Below are 14,374 nucleotides of genomic sequence, written 5' to 3'. Positions count from 1 at the left end.
AGAGACTCGCTGGAGGTGTTTGGTCGGGCACATGTCACTCTCATTTCCCATCACGAAGAAGAATTCACCAGCGGTTCAGCCTGCCACCCCGGATCGACAATAGGGCGTGAAGCCATCCAGCCGTGTTGCGTCCCACTCACAAAAAAGCGACTTGGGAAATGGAGCTCAGGGGCACTGCACTTCCCAAACCTGCAGAGTTCTAAACGATAACTATCGCCCCAAAATATATTGAGGTCAGGCTACGAAGAGGCGCTGAACGCAAGGCAGAACTGCAGGAAACGGATGTCAACGGGTACATCGGAATGGCCCCGATAGCACATGAAAAGCGCCAGAACGTGGACAATGATGCGGTTGGCCAAAAAGGGCGTATGCGTTTTTTCCTGAATATATTCAGGAAAAAACGCATACGCCCTTTTTGGCCAACCAAGCAACCTGGGAGAGCAAATCAGCACTACAAAGAAATCTCTCGCCCCCCCCCCCGGGGCAAAAGGGCCAGGCGAAAAAAGTCTAAGAACCAGAAAGGCAGGACAGCCCACGGAGTCAAGGGAGCCTTGTTAAGCTGATGGGCGGGATGTCAATGGCCAACAGCCAATCTTCACAAGTGTATCCTCTTTCCCAAACCATGTAAAACACAGAACCACAGAGCATAGGGCACTTCCACACATGGGCGTTGACCTTGGGAAAATGAAAAAATCAACCAGACACAGGGACCCCAAAGTTGAGGGCTGCTGTCTTGACAAGAACCTCCACTCCGGTACACGTTTCATATCCCAGGAAAGAGCCAAGTGGACAAAGACGAGTGGACAAGTGGACAAAGACAAGTGGACAAGTGGACAAGTGATGCTACGTAGGTCCAATGGAGTGTCACTCAGCCATGAAATCCACGTCATGAGGCTGGTAGCAGCATCCTGAGTGGATTTAGGTACGATCATCCTCAGTGAAATAAGTCCCACAAAAAAAGAAACTTATGATATCACTTATCGAGGGAATGTAAAAATCGCTCCCCATGCACTGAATCCCCAAACAGAACAGAGTCACGCTTTTAGAAAACACACTTATGCCTGCTTCAGGGGAAAGGTGAGGTGGGGTGACGCATAAAACTCGAGTTTGAAATGAGCACAGATACCCTTCCGAAAACCGAATATGGAATGGACACGACCTACTCCTTGCTCAATCAACTGGACTCACCAGACCCTGTTCATCGCACAAGTATCTATCCGACTAGTAAGCATCTTAAAAGCTAAGTCTTGATATCTCTGTGTAAGTGCATCAAGTGTGTGTAAAGCGGCCTAAAACCAGCAGTGAAAAATCAGCTCAGACCCATTCTGAGGATACATTTCCAACATAAAGAAGAAACAAGCAGGGCAAAACAGAGAGAAATTCTTCCAAAATGCGTTCAGGGACTGGCATGCAACCAGGATTGACCACATCTACAGCCCCAGCGGCAGAAGACATAAGGCTGGACACTCTTGGGGCTGAGACGATTGGTGAGGTTGGGAAAGCAAATGCAGACCCTTGAAAGGAATCCTGTGTGCTCCCCATTCCATGGGTCCCAACTCTCCAGGTTCAACGCAATCTTCCGACAGCGAAAGCACTCATTGGAAAACCAGCGGATGCTACACCGTGGGATCGGGAAAGCTTTCTGAAACTCACCTCAGTTTTCATCTCCTGGTGCTCGTGTTCTCCATTCAGGCCCCCTTACTAACAATCTCCCCACTTGGAGACTCGGCGCCTTTCCATGCCTCTTTCGTATCGTCTGCAATTTGTCCGCAGGATAAACTGCAAGAGGGGGAACCAATGAGAGACCCGCTGGAGGTGTTTGGTCGGGCACATGTCACTCTCATTTCCCATCACGAAGAAGAATTCACCAGCGGTTCAGCCTGCCACCCCGGATCGACAATAGGGCGTGAAGACATCCAGCCGTGTTGCGTCCCACTCACAAAAAAGCGACTTGGGAAATGGAGCTCAGGGGCACTGCACTTCCCAAACCTGCAGAGTTCTAAACGATAACTATCGCCCCAAAATATATTGAGGTCAGGCTACGAAGAGGCGCTGAACGCAAGGCAGAACTGCAGGAAACGGATGTCAACGGGTACATCGGAATGGCCCCGATAGCACATGAAAAGCGCCAGAACGTGGACAATGATGCGGTTGGCCAAAAAGGGCGTATGCGTTTTTTCCTGAATATATTCAGGAAAAAACGCATACGCCCTTTTTGGCCAACCAAGCAACCTGGGAGAGCAAATTAGCACTACAAAGAAATCTCTCGCCCCCCCCCGGGGCAAAAGGGCCAGGCGAAAAAAGTCTAAAAACCAGAAAGGCAGGACAGCCCACGGAGTCTAGGGAGCCTTGTTAAGCTGATGGGCGGGATGTCAATGGCCAACAGCCAATCTTCACAAGTGTATCCTCTTTCCCAAACCATGGAAAACACAGAACCACAGAGCATAGGGCACTTCCACACATGGGCGTTGACCTTGGGAAAATGAAAAAATCAACCAGACACAGGGACCCCAAAGTTGAGGGCTGCTGTCTTGACAAGAACCTCCACTCCGGTACACGTTTCATATCCCAGGAAAGAGCCAAGTGGACAAGTGGACAAAGACAATTGGACAAGTGGACAAGTGGTGCTACGTAGGTCCAATGGAGTGTCACTCAGCCATGAAATCCACGTCATGAGGCTGGTAGCAGCATCCTGAGTGGATTTAGGTACGATCATCCTCAGTGAAATAAGTCCCACAAAAAAAGAAACTTATGATATCACTTATCGAGGGAATGTAAAAATCGCTCCCCATGCACTGAATCCCCAAACAGAACAGAGTCACGCTTTTAGAAAACACACTTATGCCTGCTTCAGGGGAAAGGTGAGGTGGGGTGACGCATAAAACTCGAGTTTGAAATGAGCACAGATACCCTTCCGAAAACCGAATATGGAATGGACACGACCTACTCCTTGCTCAATCAACTGGACTCACCAGACCCTGTTCATCGCACAAGTATCTATCCGACTAGTAAGCATCTTAAAAGCTAAGTCTTGATATCTCTGTGTAAGTGCATCAAGTGTGTGTAAAGCGGCCTAAAACCAGCAGGGAAAATCAGCTCAGACCCATTCTGAGGATACATTTCCAACATAAAGAAGAAACAAGCAGGGCAAAACAGAGAGAAATTCTTCCAAAATGCGTTCAGGGACTGGCATGCAACCAGGATTGACCACATCTACAGCCCCAGTGGCAGAAGACATAAGGCTGGACACTCTTGGGGCTGAGACGATTGGTGAGGTTGGGAAAGCAAATGCAGACCCTTGAAAGGAATCCTGCGTGCTCCCCATTCCATGGGTCCCAACTCTCCAGGTTCAACGCAATCTTCCGACAGCGAAAGCACTCATTGGAAACCCAGCGGATGCTACACCGTGGGATCGGGAAAGCTTTCTGAAACTCACCTCAGTTTTCATCTCCTGGTGCTCGTGTTCTCCATTCAGGCCCCCTTACTAACAATCTCCCCACTTGGAGACTCGGCGCCTTTCCATGCCTCTTTCGTACCGTCTGCAATTTGTCCGCAGGATGAACTGCAAGAGGGGGAACCAATGAGAGACTCGCTGGAGGTGTTTGGTCGGGCAAATGTCACTCTCATTTCCCATCACGAAGAAGAATTCACCAGCGGTTCAGCCTGCCACCCCGGATCGACAATAGGGCGTGAAGCCATCCAGCCGTGTTGCGTCCCACTCACAAAAAAGCGACTTGGGAAATGGAGCTCAGGGGCACTGCACTTCCCAAACCTGCAGAGTTCTAAACGATAACTATCGCCCCAAAATATATTGAGGTCAGGCTACGAAGAGGCGCTGAACGCAAGGCAGAACTGCAGGAAACGGATGTCAACGGGTACATCGGAATGGCCCCGATAGCACATGAAAAGCGCCAGAACGTGGACAATGATGCGGTTGGCCAAAAAGGGCGTATGCGTTTTTTCCTGAATATATTCAGGAAAAAACGCATACGCCCTTTTTGGCCAACCAAGCAACCTGGGAGAGCAAATCAGCACTACAAAGAAATCTCTCGCCCCCCCCCCCGGGGCAAAAGGGCCAGGCGAAAAAAGTCTAAAAACCAGAAAGGCAGGACAGCCCACGGAGTCAAGGGAGCCTTGTTAAGCTGATGGGCGGGATGTCAATGGCCAACAGCCAATCTTCACAAGTGTATCCTCTTTCCCAAACCATGGAAAACACAGAACCACAGAGCATAGGGCACTTCCACACATGGGCGTTGACGTTGGGAAAATGAAAAAATCAACCAGACACAGGGACCCCAAAGTTGAGGGCTGCTGTCTTGACAAGAACCTCCACTCCGGTACACGTTTCATATCCCAGGAAAGAGCCAAGTGGACAAGTGGACAAAGACAAGTGGACAAGTGGACAAGTGGTGCTACGTAGGTCCAATGGAGTGTCACTCAGCCATGAAATCCACGTCATGAGGCTGGTAGCAGCATCCTGAGTGGATTTAGGTACGATCATCCTCAGTGAAATAAGTCCCACAAAAAAAGAAACTTATGATATCACTTATCGAGGGAATGTAAAAATCGCTCCCCATGCACTGAATCCCCAAACAGAACAGAGTCACGCTTTTAGAAAACACACTTATGCCTGCTTCAGGGGAAAGGTGAGGTGGGGTGACGCATAAAACTCGAGTTTGAAATGAGCACAGATACCCTTCCGAAAACCGAATATGGAATGGACACGACCTACTCCTTGCTCAATCAACTGGACTCACCAGACCCTGTTCATCGCACAAGTATCTATCCGACTAGTAAGCATCTTAAAAGCTAAGTCTTGATATCTCTGTGTAAGTGCATCAAGTGTGTGTAAAGCGGCCTAAAACCAGCAGGGAAAATCAGCTCAGACCCATTCTGAGGATACATTTCCAACATAAAGAAGAAACAAGCAGGGCAAAACAGAGAGAAATTCTTCCAAAATGCGTTCAGGGACTGGCATGCAACCAGGATTGACCACATCTACAGCCCCAGCGGCAGAAGACATAAGGCTGGACACTCTTGGGGCTGAGACGATTGGTGAGGTTGGGAAAGCAAATGCAGACCCTTGAAAGGAATCCTGCGTGCTCCCCATTCCATGGGTCCCAACTCTCCAGGTTCAACGCAATCTTCCGACAGCGAAAGCACTCATTGGAAACCCAGCGGTTGCTACACCGTGGGATCGGGAAAGCTTTCTGAAACTCACCTCAGTTTTCATCTCCTGGTGCTCGTGTTCTCCATTCAGGCCCCCTTACTAACAATCTCCCCACTTGGAGACTCGGCGCCTTTCCATGCCTCTTTCGTACCGTCTGCAATTTGTCCGCAGGATGAACTGCAAGAGGGGGAACCAATGAGAGACTCGCTGGAGGTGTTTGGTCGGGCACATGTCACTCTCATCTCCCATCACGAAGAAGAATTCACCAGCGGTTCAGCCTGCCACCCCGGATCGACAATAGGGCGTGAAGCCATCCAGCCGTGTTGCGTCCCACTCACAAAAAAGCGACTTGGGAAATGGAGCTCAGGGGCACTGCACTTCCCAAACCTGCAGAGTTCTAAACGATAACTATCGCCCCAAAATATATTGAGGTCAGGCTACGAAGAGGCGCTGAACGCAAGGCAGAACTGCAGGAAACGGATGTCAACGGGTACATCGGAATGGCCCCGATAGCACATGAAAAGCGCCAGAACGTGGACAATGATGCGGTTGGCCAAAAAGGGCGTATGCGTTTTTTCCTGAATATATTCAGGAAAAAACGCATACGCCCTTTTTGGCCAACCAAGCAACCTGGGAGAGCAAATCAGCACTACATAGAAATCTCTCGCCCCCCCCCCCGGGGCAAAAGGGCCAGGCGAAAAAAGTCTAAAAACCAGAAAGGCAGGACAGCCCACGGAGTCAAGGGAGCCTTGTTAAGCTGATGGGCGGGATGTCAATGGCCAACAGCCAATCTTCACAAGTGTATCCTCTTTCCCAAACCATGGAAAACACAGAACCACAGAGCATAGGGCACTTCCACACATGGGCGTTGACGTTGGGAAAATGAAAAAATCAACCAGACACAGGGACCCCAAAGTTGAGGGCTGCTGTCTTGACAAGAACCTCCACTCCGGTACACGTTTCATATCCCAGGAAAGAGCCAAGTGGACAAGTGGACAAAGACAAGTGGACAAGTGGACAAGTGGTGCTACGTAGGTCCAATGGAGTGTCACTCAGCCATGAAATCCACGTCATGAGGCTGGTAGCAGCATCCTGAGTGGATTTAGGTACGATCATCCTCAGTGAAATAAGTCCCACAAAAAAAGAAACTTATGATATCACTTATCGAGGGAATGTAAAAATCGCTCCCCATGCACTGAATCCCCAAACAGAACAGAGTCACGCTTTTAGAAAACACACTTATGCCTGCTTCAGGGGAAAGGTGAGGTGGGGTGACGCATAAAACTCGAGTTTGAAATGAGCACAGATACCCTTCCGAAAACCGAATATGGAATGGACACGACCTACTCCTTGCTCAATCAACTGGACTCACCAGACCCTGTTCATCGCACAAGTATCTATCCGACTAGTAAGCATCTTAAAAGCTAAGTCTTGATATCTCTGTGTAAGTGCATCAAGTGTGTGTAAAGCGGCCTAAAACCAGCAGGGAAAATCAGCTCAGACCCATTCTGAGGATACATTTCCAACATAAAGAAGAAACAAGCAGGGCAAAACAGAGAGAAATTCTTCCAAAATGCGTTCAGGGACTGGCATGCAACCAGGATTGACCACATCTACAGCCCCAGCGGCAGAAGACATAAGGCTGGACACTCTTGGGGCTGAGACGATTGGTGAGGTTGGGAAAGCAAATGCAGACCCTTGAAAGGAATCCTGCGTGCTCCCCATTCCATGGGTCCCAACTCTCCAGGTTCAACGCAATCTTCCGACAGCGAAAGCACTCATTGGAAACCCAGCGGTTGCTACACCGTGGGATCGGGAAAGCTTTCTGAAACTCACCTCAGTTTTCATCTCCTGGTGCTCGTGTTCTCCATTCAGGCCCCCTTACTAACAATCTCCCCACTTGGAGACTCGGCGCCTTTCCATGCCTCTTTCGTACCGTCTGCAATTTGTCCGCAGGATGAACTGCAAGAGGGGGAACCAATGAGAGACTCGCTGGAGGTGTTTGGTCGGGCACATGTCACTCTCATCTCCCATCACGAAGAAGAATTCACCAGCGGTTCAGCCTGCCACCCCGGATCGACAATAGGGCGTGAAGCCATCCAGCCGTGTTGCGTCCCACTCACAAAAAAGCGACTTGGGAAATGGAGCTCAGGGGCACTGCACTTCCCAAACCTGCAGAGTTCTAAACGATAACTATCGCCCCAAAATATATTGAGGTCAGGCTACGAAGAGGCGCTGAACGCAAGGCAGAACTGCAGGAAACGGATGTCAACGGGTACATCGGAATGGCCCCGATAGCACATGAAAAGCGCCAGAACGTGGACAATGATGCGGTTGGCCAAAAAGGGCGTATGCGTTTTTTCCTGAATATATTCAGGAAAAAACGCATACGCCCTTTTTGGCCAACCAAGCAACCTGGGAGAGCAAATCAGCACTACATAGAAATCTCTCGCCCCCCCCCCCGGGGCAAAAGGGCCAGGCGAAAAAAGTCTAAAAACCAGAAAGGCAGGACAGCCCACGGAGTCAAGGGAGCCTTGTTAAGCTGATGGGCGGGATGTCAATGGCCAACAGCCAATCTTCACAAGTGTATCCTCTTTCCCAAACCATGGAAAACACAGAACCACAGAGCATAGGGCACTTCCACACATGGGCGTTGACGTTGGGAAAATGAAAAAATCAACCAGACACAGGGACCCCAAAGTTGAGGGCTGCTGTCTTGACAAGAACCTCCACTCCGGTACACATTTCATATCCCAGGAAAGAGCCAAGTGGACAAGTGGACAAAGACAAGTGGACAAGTGGACAAGTGGTGCTACGTAGGTCCAATGGAGTGTCACTCAGCCATGAAATCCACGTCATGAGGCTGGTAGCAGCATCCTGAGTGGATTTAGGTACGATCATCCTCAGTGAAATAAGTCCCACAAAAAAAGAAACTTATGATATCACTTATCGAGGGAATGTAAAAATCGCTCCCCATGCACTGAATCCCCAAACAGAACAGAGTCACGCTTTTAGAAAACACACTTATGCCTGCTTCAGGGGAAAGGTGAGGTGGGGTGACGCATAAAACTCGAGTTTGAAATGAGCACAGATACCCTTCCGAAAACCGAATATGGAATGGACACGACCTACTCCTTGCTCAATCAACTGGACTCACCAGACCCTGTTCATCGCACAAGTATCTATCCGACTAGTAAGCATCTTAAAAGCTAAGTCTTGATATCTCTGTGTAAGTGCATCAAGTGTGTGTAAAGCGGCCTAAAACCAGCAGGGAAAATCAGCTCAGACCCATTCTGAGGATACATTTCCAACATAAAGAAGAAACAAGCAGGGCAAAACAGAGAGAAATTCTTCCAAAATGCGTTCAGGGACTGGCATGCAACCAGGATTGACCACATCTACAGCCCCAGCGGCAGAAGACATAAGGCTGGACACTCTTGGGGCTGAGACGATTGGTGAGGTTGGGAAAGCAAATGCAGACCCTTGAAAGGAATCCTGCGTGCTCCCCATTCCATGGGTCCCAACTCTCCAGGTTCAACGCAATCTTCCGACAGCGAAAGCACTCATTGGAAACCCAGCGGTTGCTACACCGTGGGATCGGGAAAGCTTTCTGAAACTCACCTCAGTTTTCATCTCCTGGTGCTCGTGTTCTCCATTCAGGCCCCCTTACTAACAATCTCCCCACTTGGAGACTCGGCGCCTTTCCATGCCTCTTTCGTACCGTCTGCAATTTGTCCGCAGGATGAACTGCAAGAGGGGGAACCAATGAGAGACTCGCTGGAGGTGTTTGGTCGGGCACATGTCACTCTCATCTCCCATCACGAAGAAGAATTCACCAGCGGTTCAGCCTGCCACCCCGGATCGACAATAGGGCGTGAAGCCATCCAGCCGTGTTGCGTCCCACTCACAAAAAAGCGACTTGGGAAATGGAGCTCAGGGGCACTGCACTTCCCAAACCTGCAGAGTTCTAAACGATAACTATCGCCCCAAAATATATTGAGGTCAGGCTACGAAGAGGCGCTGAACGCAAGGCAGAACTGCAGGAAACGGATGTCAACGGGTACATCGGAATGGCCCCGATAGCACATGAAAAGCGCCAGAACGTGGACAATGATGCGGTTGGCCAAAAAGGGCGTATGCGTTTTTTCCTGAATATATTCAGGAAAAAACGCATACGCCCTTTTTGGCCAACCAAGCAACCTGGGAGAGCAAATCAGCACTACAAAGAAATCTCTCGCCCCCCCCCGGGGCAAAAGGGCCAGGCGAAAAAAGTCTAAAAACCAGAAAGGCAGGACAGCCCACGGAGTCAAGGGAGCCTTGTTAAGCTGATGTGCGGGATGTCAATGGCCAACAGCCAATCTTCACAAGTGTATCCTCTTTCCCAAACCATGTAAAACACAGAACCACAGAGCATAGGGCACTTCCACACATGGGCGTTGACGTTGGGAAAATGAAAAAATCAACCAGACACAGGGACCCCAAAGTTGAGGGCTGCTGTCTTGACAAGAACCTCCACTCCGGTACACGTTTCATATCCCAGGAAAGAGCCAAGTGGACAAGTGGACAAAGACAATTGGACAAGTGGACAAGTGGTGCTACGTAGGTCCAATGGAGTGTCACTCAGCCATGAAATCCACGTCATGAGGCTGGTAGCAGCATCCTGAGTGGATTTAGGTACGATCATCCTCAGTGAAATAAGTCCCACAAAAAAAGAAACTTATGATATCACTTATCGAGGGAATGTAAAAATCGCTCCCCATGCACTGAATCCCCAAACAGAACAGAGTCACGCTTTTAGAAAACACACTTATGCCTGCTTCAGGGGAAAGGTGAGGTGGGGTGACGCATAAAACTCGAGTTTGAAATGAGCACAGATACCCTTCCGAAAACCGAATATGGAATGGACACGACCTACTCCTTGCTCAATCAACTGGACTCACCAGACCCTGTTCATTGCACAAGTATCTATCCGACTAGTAAGCATCTTAAAAGCTAAGTCTTGATATCTCTGTGTAAGTGCATCAAGTGTGTGTAAAGCGGCCTAAAACCAGCAGGGAAAATCAGCTCAGACCCATTCTGAGGATACATTTCCAACATAAAGAAGAAACAAGCAGGGCAAAACAGAGAGAAATTCTTCCAAAATGCGTTCAGGGACTGGCATGCAACCAGGATTGACCATATCTACAGCCCCAGCGGCAGAAGACATAAGGCTGGACACTCTTGGGGCTGAGACGATTGGTGAGGTTGGGAAAGCAAATGCAGACCCTTGAAAGGAATCCTGCGTGCTCCCCATTCCATGGGTCCCAACTCTCCAGGTTCAACGCAATCTTCCGACAGCGAAAGCACTCATTGGAAAACCAGCGGATGCTACACCGTGGGATCGGGAAAGCTCTCTGAAACTCACCTCAGTTTTCATCTCCTGGTGCTCGTGTTCTCCATTCAGGCCCCCTTACTAACAATCTCCCCACTTGGAGACTCGGCGCCTTTCCATGCCTCTTTCGTACCGTCTGCAATTTGTCCGCAGGATGAACTGCAAGAGGGGGAACCAATGAGAGACTCGCTGGAGGTGTTTGGTCGGGCACACGTCACTCTCATTTCCCATCACGAAGAAGAATTCACCAGAGGTTCAGCCTGCCACCCCGGATCGACAATAGGGCGTGAAGCCATCCAGCCGTGTTGCGTCCCACTCACAAAAAAGCGACTTGGGAAATGGAGCTCAGGGGCACTGCACTTCCCAAACCTGCAGAGTTCTAAACGATAACTATCGCCCCAAAATATATTGAGGTCAGGCTACGAAGAGGCGCTGAACGCAAGGCAGAACTGCAGGAAACGGATGTCAACGGGTACATCGGAATGGCCCCGATAGCACATGAAAAGCGCCAGAACGTGGACAATGATGCGGTTGGCCAAAAAGGGCGTATGCGTTTTTTCCTGAATATATTCAGGAAAAAACGCATACGCCCTTTTTGGCCAACCAAGCAACCTGGGAGAGCAAATCAGCACTACAAAGAAATCTCTCGCCCCCCCCCCGGGGCAAAAGGGCCAGGCGAAAAAAGTCTAAAAACCAGAAAGGCAGGACAGGCCACGGAGTCAAGGGAGCCTTGTTAAGCTGATGGGCGGGATGTCAATGGCCAACAGCCAATCTTCACAAGTGTATCCTCTTTCCCAAACCATGTAAAACACAGAACCACAGAGCATAGGGCACTTCCACACATGGGCGTTGACCTTGGGAAAATGAAAAAATCAACCAGACACAGGGACCCCAAAGTTGAGGGCTGCTGTCTTGACAAGAACCTCCACTCCGGTACACGTTTCATATCCCAGGAAAGAGCCAAGTGGACAAAGACGAGTGGACAAGTGGACAAAGACAAGTGGACAAGTGGACAAGTGGTGCTACGTAGGTCCAATGGAGTGTCACTCAGCCATGAAATCCACGTCATGAGGCTGGTAGCAGCATCCTGAGTGGATTTAGGTACGATCATCCTCAGTGAAATAAGTCCCACAAAAAAAGAAACTTATGATATCACTTATCGAGGGAATGTAAAAATCGCTCCCCATGCACTGAATCCCCAAACAGAACAGAGTCACGCTTTTAGAAAACACACTTATGCCTGCTTCAGGGGAAAGGTGAGGTGGGGTGACGCATAAAACTCGAGTTTGAAATGAGCACAGATACCCTTCCGAAAACCGAATATGGAATGGACACGACCTACTCCTTGCTCAATCAACTGGACTCACCAGACCCTGTTCATCGCACAAGTATCTATCTGACTAGTAAGCATCTTAAAAGCTAAGTCTTGTTATCTCTGTGTAAGTGCATCAAGTGTGTGTAAAGCGGCCTAAAACCAGCAGGGAAAATCAGCTCAGACCCATTCTGAGGATACATTTCCAACATAAAGAAGAAACAAGCAGGGCAAAACAGAGAGAAATTCTTCCAAAATGCGTTCAGGGACTGGCATGCAACCAGGATTGACCACATCTACAGCCCCAGCGGCAGAAGACATAAGGCTGGACACTCTTGGGGCTGAGACGATTGGTGAGGTTGGGAAAGCAAATGCAGACCCTTGAAAGGAATCCTGCGTGCTCCCCATTCCATGGGTCCCAACTCTCCAGGTTCAACGCAATCTTCCGACAGCGAAAGCACTCATTGTAAACCCAGCGGTTGCTACACCGTGGGATCGGGAAAGCTTTCTGAAACTCACCTCAGTTTTCATCTCCTGGTGCTCGTGTTCTCCATTCAGGCCCCCTTACTAACAATCTCCCCACTTGGAGACTCGGCGCCTTTCCATGCCTCTTTCGTACCGTCTGCAATTTGTCCGCAGGATGAACTGCAAGAGGGGGAACCAATGAGAGACTCGCTGGAGGTGTTCGGTCGGGCACATGTCACTCTCATTTCCCATCACGAAGAAGAATTCACCAGCGGTTCAGCCTGCCACCCCGGATCGACAATAGGGCGTGAAGCCATCCAGCCGTGTTGCGTCCCACTCACAAAAAAGCGACTTGGGAAATGGAGCTCAGGGGCACTGCACTTCCCAAACCTGCAGAGTTCTAAACGATAACTATCGCCCCAAAATATATTGAGGTCAGGCTACGAAGAGGCGCTGAACGCAAGGCAGAACTGCAGGAAACGGATGTCAACGGGTACATCGGAATGGCCCCGATAGCACATGAAAAGCGCCAGAACGTGGACAATGATGCGGTTGGCCAAAAAGGGCGTATGCGTTTTTTCCTGAATATATTCAGGAAAAAACGCATACGCCCTTTTTGGCCAACCAAGCAACCTGGGAGAGCAAATCAGCACTACAAAGAAATCTCTCGCCCCCCCCCGGGGCAAAAGGGCCAGGCGAAAAAAGTCTAAAAACCAGAAAGGCAGGACAGCCCACGGAGTCAAGGGAGCCTTGTTAAGCTGATGGGCGGGATGTCAATGGCCAACAGCCAATCTTCACAAGTGTATCCTCTTTCCCAAACCATGTAAAACACAGAACCACAGAGCATAGGGCACTTCCACACATGGGCGTTGACCTTGGGAAAATGAAAAAATCAACCAGACACAGGGACCCCAAAGTTGAGGGCTGCTGTCTTGACAAGAACCTCCACTCCGGTACACGTTTCATATCCCAGGAAAGAGCCAAGTGGACAAAGACGAGTGGACAAGTGGACAAGTGGTGCTACGTAGGTCCAATGGAGTGTCACTCAGCCATGAAATCCACGTCATGAGGCTGGTAGCAGCATCCTGAGTGGATTTAGGTACGATCATCCTCAGTGAAATAAGTCCCACAAAAAAAGAAACTTATGATATCACTTATCGAGGGAATGTAAAAATCGCTCCCCATGCACTGAATCCCCAAACAGAACAGAGTCACGCTTTTAGAAAACACACTTATGCCTGCTTCAGGGGAAAGGTGAGGTGGGGTGACGCATAAAACTCGAGTTTGAAATGAGCACAGATACCCTTCCGAAAACCGAATATGGAATGGACACGACCTACTCCTTGCTCAATCAACTGGACTCACCAGACCCTGTTCATCGCACAAGTATCTATCCGACTAGTAAGCATCTTAAAAGCTAAGTCTTGATATCTCTGTGTAAGTGCATCAAGTGTGTGTAAAGCGGCCTAAAACCAGCAGGGAAAATCAGCTCAGACCCATTCTGAGGATACATTTCCAACATAAAGAAGAAACAAGCAGGGCAAAACAGAGAGAAATTCTTCCAAAATGCGTTCAGGGACTGGCATGCAACCAGGATTGACCACATCTACAGCCCCAGCGGCAGAAGACATAAGGCTGGACACTCTTGGGGCTGAGACGATTGGTGAGGTTGGGAAAGCAAATGCAGACCCTTGAAAGGAATCCTGCGTGCTCCCCATTCCATGGGTCCCAACTCTCCAGGTTCAACGCAATCTTCCGACAGCGAAAGCACTCATTGGAAACCCAGCGGTTGCTACACCGTGGGATCGGGAAAGCTTTCTGAAACTCACCTCAGTTTTCATCTCCTGGTGCTCGTGTTCTCCATTCAGGCCCCCTTACTAACAATCTCCCCACTTGGAGACTCGGCGCCTTTCCATGCCTCTTTCGTACCGTCTGCAATTTGTCCGCAGGATGAACTGCAAGAGGGGGAACCAATGAGAGACTCGCTGGAGGTGTTCGGTCGGGCACATGTCACTCTCATTTCCCATCACGAAGAAGAATTCACCAGCGGTTCAGC

This window comes from Kogia breviceps, chromosome 6 (assembly GCF_026419965.1).
Source record: "Kogia breviceps isolate mKogBre1 chromosome 6, mKogBre1 haplotype 1, whole genome shotgun sequence".
In the NCBI taxonomy this organism is placed as follows: Eukaryota; Metazoa; Chordata; class Mammalia; order Artiodactyla; family Physeteridae; genus Kogia; species Kogia breviceps.
This window is presented reverse-complemented; position numbering follows the sequence as displayed.